Below are 10,462 nucleotides of genomic sequence, written 5' to 3'. Positions count from 1 at the left end.
ATTTTAATGTAATTACATACTTAATAAAACAGTTCAAGTTAAAATGAGTACCTTGTAATTATACAGGTAAGTATATAGCAATTACATTGGTATGTACAGGTAACATATATATATATATATATATATATATATCTAACGTGTAGATTCTACTTTCTCTCCCTCCCTCCCCAACATGTAGATTCTACTTTCTCCCTCTCCCTTCCCAACATAAACATTCTACCCACCCCTTCCTCTCCAACATGTAGATTCTACTCTCTTCCCTTCCCTCCCCAACATGTAGATTCTACTTTCTCTCCCTCCCTCCCCAACATTTACATTCTACTTTCTCCCTCTCCCTTCCCAACATAAACATTCTACCCACCCCTTCCTCTCCAACATGTAGATTCTACTTTCTCTCCCTCCCTCCCTCCCCAACATGTACATTCTACTTTCTCTCCCTCCCTCTCCAACATGTAGATTCTACTTTCTCTCCCTCCCTCCCCAACATTTACATTCTACTTTCTCCCCCTCCCTCCCCAACATGTACATTCTACTCTCTTCCCTTCCCTCCCCAACATGTAGATTCTACTTTCTCCCCTCCCTCTCCAACATGTAGATTCTACTTCTCTCCCTCTCCCTCTCCCAACATAAACATTCTACCTCACCCCTTCCTCTCCCAACATGTAGATTCTACTTCTTCCCTTCCCTCCCCAACATCTCTCCCTCCCTCCCTCCCCAACATGTACATTCTACTTTCTCTCCCTCCCTCTCCAACATGTAGATTCTACTTTCTCTCCCTCCCTCCCCAACATTTACATTCTACTTTCTCCCCCTCCCTCCCCAACATGTACATTCTACTCTCTTCCCTTCCCTCCCCAACATGTAGATTCTACTTTCTCCCCTCCCTCTCCAACATGTAGATTCTACTTTCTCCCTCTCCCTTCCCAACATAAACATTCTACCCACCCCTTCCTCTCCAACATGTAGATTCTACTCTCTTCCCTTCCCTCCCCAACATGTAGATTCTACTTTCTCTCCCTCCCTCCCCAACATGTACATTCTACTTTCTCTCCCTCCCTCTCCAACATGTAGATTCTACTTTCTCTCCCTCCCTCCCCAACATGTAGATTCTACTTTCTCCCCCTCCCTCCCCAACATGTAGATTCTACTCTCTTCCCTTCCCTTCCCAACATGTAGATTCTACTTTCTCTTCCTCCCTCCCCAACATGTACATTCTACTTTCTCTCCCTCCCTCTCCAACACGTAGATTCTACTCTCTCCCCCTCCCTCTCCAACATGTAGATTCTACTTTCTCTCCCTCCCTCCCCAACATGTAGATTCTACTTTCTCCCTCTCCCTCCCCAACATAAACATTCTACCCACCCCTTCCTCTCCAACATGTAGATTCTACTCTCTCCCCCTCCCTCCCCAACATGTAGATTCTACTTTCTCACCCTCCCTCCCCAACATGTAGATTCTACTTTCTCTCCCCCCCCCCTCCCCAACATGTAGATTCTACTCTCTCCCCCTCCCTCCCCAACATGTAGATTCTACTCTCTCCCCCTCCCTCCCCAACATGTAGATTCTACTCTCTCCCCCTCCCTCCCCAGCATATAGATTCTACTATCTCCCTCTCCCTCCCCAACATGTAGAATCTACTCTCTCCCCCTCCCTCTCCAACATGTAGATTCTGCACTCTCCCCCTCCCTCTCCAACATGTAGATTCTACTTTCTCCCTCTCCCTCCCCAACATGTAGATTCCACTTTCTCCCCCTCCCTCCCCAACATAAACATTCTACCCACCCCTTCCACTCCAACATGTAGATTTTACTTTCTCCCCCTCCCTCCCCAACATGTATATTCTACTTTCTCTCTCTCCCTCCCCAACATGTACATTCTACTCCCCCCTCCCACCCTTCCTCTCCAACATGAAGATTCTACTGTCTCCCCCTCCCTCCCCAACATGTAGATTCTACTTTCTCCCCCTCCCTCCCCAACATGTAGATTCTACTCTCTCCCCCTCCCTCCCCAACATGTAGATTCTACTTTCTCTCCTTCCCTCCCCAACATGAAGATTCTACTTTCTCTCCCTCCCTCCCCAACATGTAGATTCTACTTTCTCCCCCTCCCTCTCCAACATGTAGATTCTACCTTCCCCCCTCCCTCTCCAACATGTAGATTGTACTCTCTCCACCTCCCTCCCCAACATGTAGATTCTACTCTTTCCCCCTCCCTCCCCAACATGTAGATTCTTCTCTCTCCCCCTCCCTCCCCAACATGTAGATTCTACTCTCTCCCCTCCCTCTCCAACATGTAGATTCTACTTTCTCCCCCTCCCTCCCCAACATGTAGATTCTACTCTCTCCTCCTCCCTCCCCAACATGTAGATTCTACCTTCCCCCCTCCCTCTCCAACATGTAGATTGTACTCTCTCCACCTCCCTCCCCAACATGTAGATTCTACTCTTTCCCCCTCCCTCCCCAACATGTAGATTCTTCTCTCTCCCCCTCCCTCCCCAACATGTAGATTCTACTCTCTCCCCTCCCTCTCCAACATGTAGATTCTACTCTCTCCTCCTCCCTCCCCAACATGTAGATTCTACTTTCTCCCCTCCCTCTCCAACATGTAGATTCTACTTTCTCCCTCTCCCTCCCCAACATGTAGATTGTACTCTCTCCCCCTCCCTCTTCAACATGTAGAATCTATTTTACAACGGGCAATGATGAATTTGAATCGATCGGGTCTTACTTAATGCTACAAATATTTCTCAATTAAGACAAAGATAATATAGCACTGGGCACATGGCTAACTCGTCAAACAGCAGTGATGTAAAACATAACCTGGAGACACCTTTCCACCAAGTATTATGCTTCTCCGACTTTTGGTACACCATATGAAAACTTTTACAGGTTTCACAGAATTTTTATCCATCTGACCTTCAATATGGGTCTAGGTAATTTTTTGCAAATGTCTGTCATCATCCGAGAAAGCTATTTCCCAAATTCTTTTCTTCTTCACCTTAGTCAAAACAAGTTAAATGATTTTAACTAGTTCGATTACAGTGATCATGAATAAGGATAAAGGTTACTTTTCGCAAACTTTGTCAACCTTCATCCTAGGAACCTATTGGATAAATACCATGCTTTATTGCCTTTTTGGTTAGTCAGAAGGTGTCATTTTAAGGTTTTAACAAATTTGACCTTTTTGACCTTAAATATTAGTTGAGATCATTTCTTTGGCAAATTTGTTGGACATCATCCTAGGAACCTGAAAGCAAAAAAGAGAAAAAGTTGTTTAAAGGTTTTAACAAACTTGACCCCTGTGACATTGAATACATATAGACATAATTCAATTTGGAGAAAAAACACCATTCTTAAGTACAGAAGGCCTTGACCAGAAAACCCATATCAAGCAGCCATAACTGTGTGAAGTTGAGTCAGAACAACATCGCACTGCAGATCAAAGGCAAGAATTTGTTTGAACATTGTTCTTGAATAATTGATTACACGGGAAAACATTTATTAGACAAAACTGGGATATATCTACCATTAAAGGGAGTATCTGAATTTATTGATTTATTGACCAGCCAGGGTCATATTAAGGCAGGGTATCCTTGTAGTAGCTTTATCGAATAAAATACAAGACACATTGCATGCCATCCTAGAACTGCAAGGGTCGCTCTGCCAGCTTTTTGAAAAACACACAGAGCCCCACTCCCCACCTCAGGGGGGCCGGAGACCCAATGTATATACAAAATTGATTTCCCTGGTCTTCAACCAAGTTTCAAATTAATTTCAAGTTTCCTTCATTATTTCATGAGTAAGGTTTTAAGTAAACTTACCGAATTCCCCCTATAAGGCCCTAGGTGAGGGGTTAGGCTCACCATATATGAACAAAAATTCAATATTCCTCCAAGGATGCTTCTGACCAAAATAGATTAGTCGCTTCTCAGAAAAAAGTTGACAGATGGACACCAGACAATGTGCCAAGCAAAGTTTAAAGTTCAAAATATGTGAAATGAAATAACAATGCAATTTGTGAGCAATAAAGCTACAAAGAGTCTTCTTAGTCAGGAAGCCATATATCTAATATCTAAGAGAAATAGCTCCCCATTGCAAGAACTCTAATCTTCTACTGGTTGTGTTATAAGATGAAGGTGACCGTGTAGTCATCGAAACGTCACATGCTAATCTTCTACTGGTTGTGTTATAAGATGAAGGTGACCGTGTAGTCATCGTCACACTCTAATCTTCTACTGGTTGTGTTATAAGATGAAGGTGACCGTATAGTCATTGTCACACTCTAATCTTCTACTGGTTGTGTTATAAGATGAAGGTGACCGTGTAGTCATCGAAACGTTACACTCTAATCTTCTACTTGTTGTGTTATAAGATGAAGGTGACCGTGTAGTCATTGTCACACTCTAATCTTCTACTGGTTGTGTTATAAGATGAAGGTGACCGTGTAGTCATCGTCACACTCTAATCTTCTACTGGTTGTGTTATAAGATGAAGGTGACCGTGTAGTCATTGTCACACTCTAATCTTCTACTGGTTGTGTTATAAGATGAAGGTGACATCACACTCTAATCTTCTACTGGTTGTGTTATAAGATGAAGGTGACCGTGTAGTCATCGTCATACTCTAATCTTCTACTGGTTGTGTTATAAGATGAAGGTGACCCGTGTAGTCATCGTCACACTCTAATCTTCTACTGGTTGTGTTATAAGATGAAGGTGACCATGTAGTCATCAAAACGTCACACTCTAATCTTCTACTGGCTGTGTTATAAGATGAAGGTGACCCGTGTAGTCATCGTCACACTCTAATCTTCTACTGGTTGTGTTATAAGATGAAGGTGACCCGTGTAGTCATCGTCACACTCTAATCTTCTACTTGTTGTGTTATAAGATGAAGGTGACCGTGTAGTCATCGTCATACTCTAATCTTCTACTGGTTGCGTTATAAGATGAAGGTGACGTCACACTCTAATCTTCTACTGGTTGTGTTATAAGATGAAGGTGACGCCACACTCTAATCTTCTACTGGTTGTGTTATAAGATGAAGGTGACCGTGTAGTCATCGTCATACTCTAATCTTCTACTGGTTGTGTTATAAGATGAAGGTGACATCACACTCTAATCTTCTACTGGTTGTGTTATAAGATGAAGGTGACGTCACACTCTAATCTTCTACTGGTTGTGTTATAAGATGAAGGTGACGTCACACTCTAATCTTCTACTGGTTGTGTTATAAAATGAAGGTGACCGTGTAGTCATCGTCACACTCTAATCTTCTACTGGTTGTGTTATAAGATGAAGGTGACATCACACTCTAATCTTCTACTGGTTGTGTTATAAGATGAAGGTGACGTCACACTCTAATCTTCTACTGGTTGCGTTATAAGATGAAGGTGACCGTATAGTCATCGTCACACTCTAACCTTCTACTGGTTGTGTTATAAGATTAAGGTGACTGTGTAGTCATCGTCACGCTCTAACCTCCAACTGGTGGTGTTATAAGATGAAGGTGACCGTATAGTCATCGTCACACTCTAATCTTCTACTGGTTGTGTTATAAGATGAAGGTGACCGTATAGTCATTGTCACACTCTAATCTTCTACTGGTTGTGTTATAAGATGAAGGTGACCGTGTAGTCATCGAAACGTTACACTCTAATCTTCTACTTGTTGTGTTATAAGATGAAGGTGACCGTGTAGTCATTGTCACACTCTAATCTTCTACTGGTTGTGTTATAAGATGAAGGTGACTGTGTAGTCATCGTCACACTCCAATCTTCTACTGGTGGTGTTATAAGAACTTATATTCGATTCACGTTTCCATCTTGAAGAAAATGTTCCAAAATTACCAATAACATATATTAATGGTGTTGAGTTTGCAAAGCATTCTTCAGGCAAAGTATTGTTCTTCCTTGTACGGTAATGGGGAGAGAACTGTATGTATTTTCTAGTGGTGACAACACCATCACCGTCCTAACGCCTGTAATTAGACAAAAGAATTATTTATATTTTAGTTGTAAATTCCAGATAGAAAAAGCATTTGAATATAACTCATTGAAATTACATGTTTTACCTATCTGAATTCGCCAGAATGGAAAATTGATTTTTCCATTGAATTGTTTATCACATCAAGGTCGAACTCTCTGGCCTCGACATTTGACCTAAAAATACTGCTTTGTAAAGTGTTTCAAATTAAACATACAACTGTATATCATTATGTATTTTTGTGTATTTGACTTGATGACTGACATAAAGCAGTGTGGCTTTTCATTTCAATTCAGTTAATTATGCTACATTGTGTCATAAACATATAATTACCAGTAGCATTCAGGTGTGATCTATTTTTTCTATAATGCAGATTCATAGTAACGATGACTTTGACATTGACCTTTGACCTCTGAATATGAAAAACTAATACAGGGTATGGGGTATAGGGTAGAGGGTAGGGGCTATAGGGTAGAGGGTAGGGGGTTGAGGTTAGGAGTATAGGGTAGAGGGTAGGGGCTATAGGGTGTATGGTAGGGGTATAGGGTAGAGGGTAGGGGCTATGGGTTGAGGTTAGGAGTATAGGGTAGAGGGTAGGGGCTATATGGTAGAAGGTATAAGGTAGAGTGTATGGGCTATAGGGGAGAGGGTAGGGGTATAGGGTAGAGGGTAGGGGCTATAGGGTAGAGGGTAGGGGCTATAGGGGAGAGGGTAGGGGCAAAGGGTAGAGGGAAGGGGTATAAGGTAGAGGGTAAGAGTAGAGGGTAGGGTAGAGGGTAGGGGTATAGGGTAGAGGGTAGGGGCTATAGGGTAGAGGGTAGGGGCTATAGGGTAGAGGGTAAAGGTAGAGTGTATGGGCTATAGGGGAGAGGGTAGGGGTAAAGGGTAGAGGGTAAGAGTATAAGGTAAGGGATAGAGGTTAGGAGTATACGGCAGAGGGTAGTGGGTAGAGGGTAGGCGTATAGGGTAGAGGATAGAGGGTAGAGGGTATGAGTATAGGGTAGAGGATAGAGGATAGAGGGTAGGCGTATAGGGTAGAGGATAGAGGGTAGAGGGTATGAGTATAGGGTAGAGGATAGAGGATAGAGGGTAGGAGTATAGGGTAGAGGATAGGGGGTAGAGGTTAGGAGTATAGGGTAGAGGGTAGGGGGTAGAGGTTAGGAGTACATGGTAGAAGGTAGAGGGTAGTGGGTAGAGTGTAGGAGTATAGGGTAGAGGGTAGGGGGTAGAGGTTAGGAGTATATGGTAGATGGTAGGGGTAGAGGTTAGGAGTATATGGTAGAGGGTAGGAGTATAGGGTAGAGGTTAGGAGTATAGGGTAGAGGGTAGGGGGTAGAGGTTAGGAGTACATGGTAGAAGGTAGAGGGTAGTGGGTAGAGTGTAGGAGTATAGGGTAGAGGGTAGGGGGTAGAGGTTAGGAGTATATGGTAGATGGTAGGGGTAGAGGTTAGGAGTATATGGTAGAGGGTAGGAGTATAGGGTAGAGGTTAGGAGTATAGGGTAGAGGGTAGGGGGTAGAGGTTAGGAGTACATGGTAGAATGTAGAGGGTAGGGGATAAAGGGTAGGAGTATAGGGTAGAGGGTAGGGGGTAGAGGTTAGGAGTATAGGGTAGAAGGTAGAGGGTATGGGATAAAGGGTAGGAGTATATGGTAGAGGGTAGGGGGTAGAGGTTAGGAGCATAGGGTAGAGGGTAGGAGTATAGGGTAGAGGGTAGAGGTTAGGAGTATATTGTAGAGGAAAGGGGTAGAGGGTAGGAGTATAGGGTAGAGGGTAGGAGTATAGGGTAGAGGATTGGAGTATAGGATAGAGGGTAGGAGTATATGGTAGAGGATAGGGGTAGAGGTTAGGAGTATAGGGTAGAGGGTAGGAGTATATGGTAGAGGATAGGAGTAGAGGTTAGGAGTATATGGTAGAGAGTTGAAGTATAGGATAGAGGGTAGGAGTATATGGTAGAGGATAGGGGTAGAGGTTAGGAGTATAGGGTAGAGGGTAGAGGGTAGGAGTATATGGTAGAGGATAGGAGTAGAGGTTAGGAGTATATGGTAGAGAGTTGGAGTATAGGATAGAGGGTAGAGGGTATGAGTATATGGTAGAGGATAGGGGTAGAGGTTAGGAGTATAGGGTAGAGGATTGGAGTATAGGATAGAGGGTAGAGGTTAGGAGTATAGGGTAGAGGGTTGGAGTATAGGGTAGAGGGTAGGAGTATAGGGTAGAGGTTAGGAGTATATGGTAGAGGATAGGGGTAGAGGGTAGTAGTATAGGGTAGAGGGTAGGAGTATAGGGTAGAGGTTAGGAGTATATGGTAGAGGATAGGGGTAGGGGTAGGAGTATAGGGTAGAGGGTAGGAGTATAGGGTAGAGGGTAGGAGTATAGGGTAGAGGATTGGAGTATAGGATAGAGGGTAGAGGTTAGGAGTATAGGGTAGAGGGTAGGAGTATAGGGTAGAGGGTAGGAGTATATGGTAGAGGATAGGGGTAGAGGGTAGGAGTATAGGGTAGAGGGTAGGAGTATAGGGTAGAGGATTGGAGTATAGGATAGAGGGTAGAGGGTATGAGTATATGGTAGAGGATAGGGGTAGAGGTTAGGAGTATAGGGTAGAGGGTAGGAGTATAGGATAGAGGGTAGAGGATTGGAGTATAGGGTAGAGGGTAGGAGTATAGGGTAGAGGGTAGGGGGTAGATGTTAGGAGTATATGGTAGAGGGTAGGGTAGTGGTTAGGAGTATTGGGTAGAGGATACTAGCATCAGCTATTTTTACACAAGAGTGTTACTTTTCCGGACTCCATTAGAGTTGATTTAGCACTTCGTTTATACTGTCAAAGGCTGTGTAACAAAAAAAAACTGTGTCACTGTTTGTTTTTGTTTTTTTGTTTGTTTGTTTGTTTGTTTGTTTGGTAACATGGTTTGTTACATGGACAGCGCTGTAAAAGTTTAAAATGTTTATCAAAATTGAGATCGATCCTAAGATAGTGTCGTTAACTCCTCATATTTGCTCCAATGAGTTTTATATCTGGTGTGAATGATTTTCAATAGGAATATAACAATATGAATTCCTACGCTGTGTACCCTGTCACGTGATACCCAGTTAGAAGATAACTCCCTGTCTTTAGGGTGGTACATTTATCTGTCATGGTACGTGCATTTATCTATAAACAACTGTGATATATGAAGACGTTCAGTATGTGTGGTATGTCGGATTCGAAGGAGGGTATAGTAGGAGATTGAGTTTCATTGAAATAAGATACTGTTACTGGAACCATGGCCGCTTCAATACCCTCACGTGTAACCAATACAAGAGGTCTACGTGACCGCGCACACGTTCTCCGTAAACAAATTTAAGTGCAAAAGTCATATACGAAATCGAGGCTTACCTTATTTTCTTCATACATGGGTTATAGTATTATATTATGTTACATGATAAGGACACACAAGTTACCAGTTATCATCATTTCACTGGATGGCCTGCGACGGGACTCCCGCATGTTGATCAGTGAGGAAGCAATCATCTTCTACAAAGACACCCTGCAATACAATTACCTTTGTTAATGCGTAATAAGTAAAAAGATAGATTATTTTAAAATATTGTGTTGGTGTTGAATGAAACGATGTATATATTGTGCCTAGATACATTTGACATCCTCTCTCATCACCGTCCGTATCTGACATTGAATGCCAGAAATAGAATTAAAATTATTCAATAATGCAAGATCTACCGAGAACTTTGAAGATGAATATTGACTTGCGTTCTCAACATCCGTGATATCGTAGTGATGTGGTGGAGTTTATAATTATCAATATTACTGATCGCACGGGTCACGATACCAATCATTACTGAGGTACGGTATAGTTCCATTCACAAATTCACCAACATTTTACATGTTTAATAAATTTCTCTTTAATTTTACTAATTACATGTACTTCCTCTAATCGCAAAAGTGTCTTAGCTCCTCGGGTTCGCAGACTTTTATAAAGTGAGATTAGAAATATGACATTTCAATAACAAACTTGTATACCCTATTTTTCTGACATTTATTATCAATTGCCAATTTGACACTACTGAAGAGCGTGTTATCTTAAACACTTTTAGTGTACCTAGTCAGAGTTACCTTCCCTAACTTTCTTTCTGATCTTCATTTGCCAATCATATCTGCACGAATCAGTTTTGTGATGTGAAAAATAAGGAAATACTGATACGCAACACAATTTGAAACTCATCTGAAATAAACAAATGAAACATAATATCAACAGAAAAATGTTTTATGGTCGTCATTAAGAAATATTCTATTTTTTGTGCTTCACCGTGCGAGTGTTGTAGATGAAGCAGAAAAACGCTTAGTGTTGCGGAACACTTGGGGCCGTATTAATGAAACCATTCTCATCCTCAAGCATAGATTTTGTGCGCAAGTAAACTTTTTTTATAATTCGCCTAAACCATATAAAATAATACAAATGTCAAATATTAACATTGAATATAACTTT

This window comes from Ylistrum balloti, unplaced genomic scaffold (assembly GCF_031769215.1).
Source record: "Ylistrum balloti isolate Yb309-2 unplaced genomic scaffold, AGI_CSIRO_Ybal_v1 Utg370156, whole genome shotgun sequence".
NCBI lineage: Eukaryota > Metazoa > Mollusca > Bivalvia > Pectinida > Pectinidae > Ylistrum > Ylistrum balloti.
The sequence above is the reverse complement of the archived record's forward strand: the minus strand, read 5'-3'. Positions refer to the sequence as shown.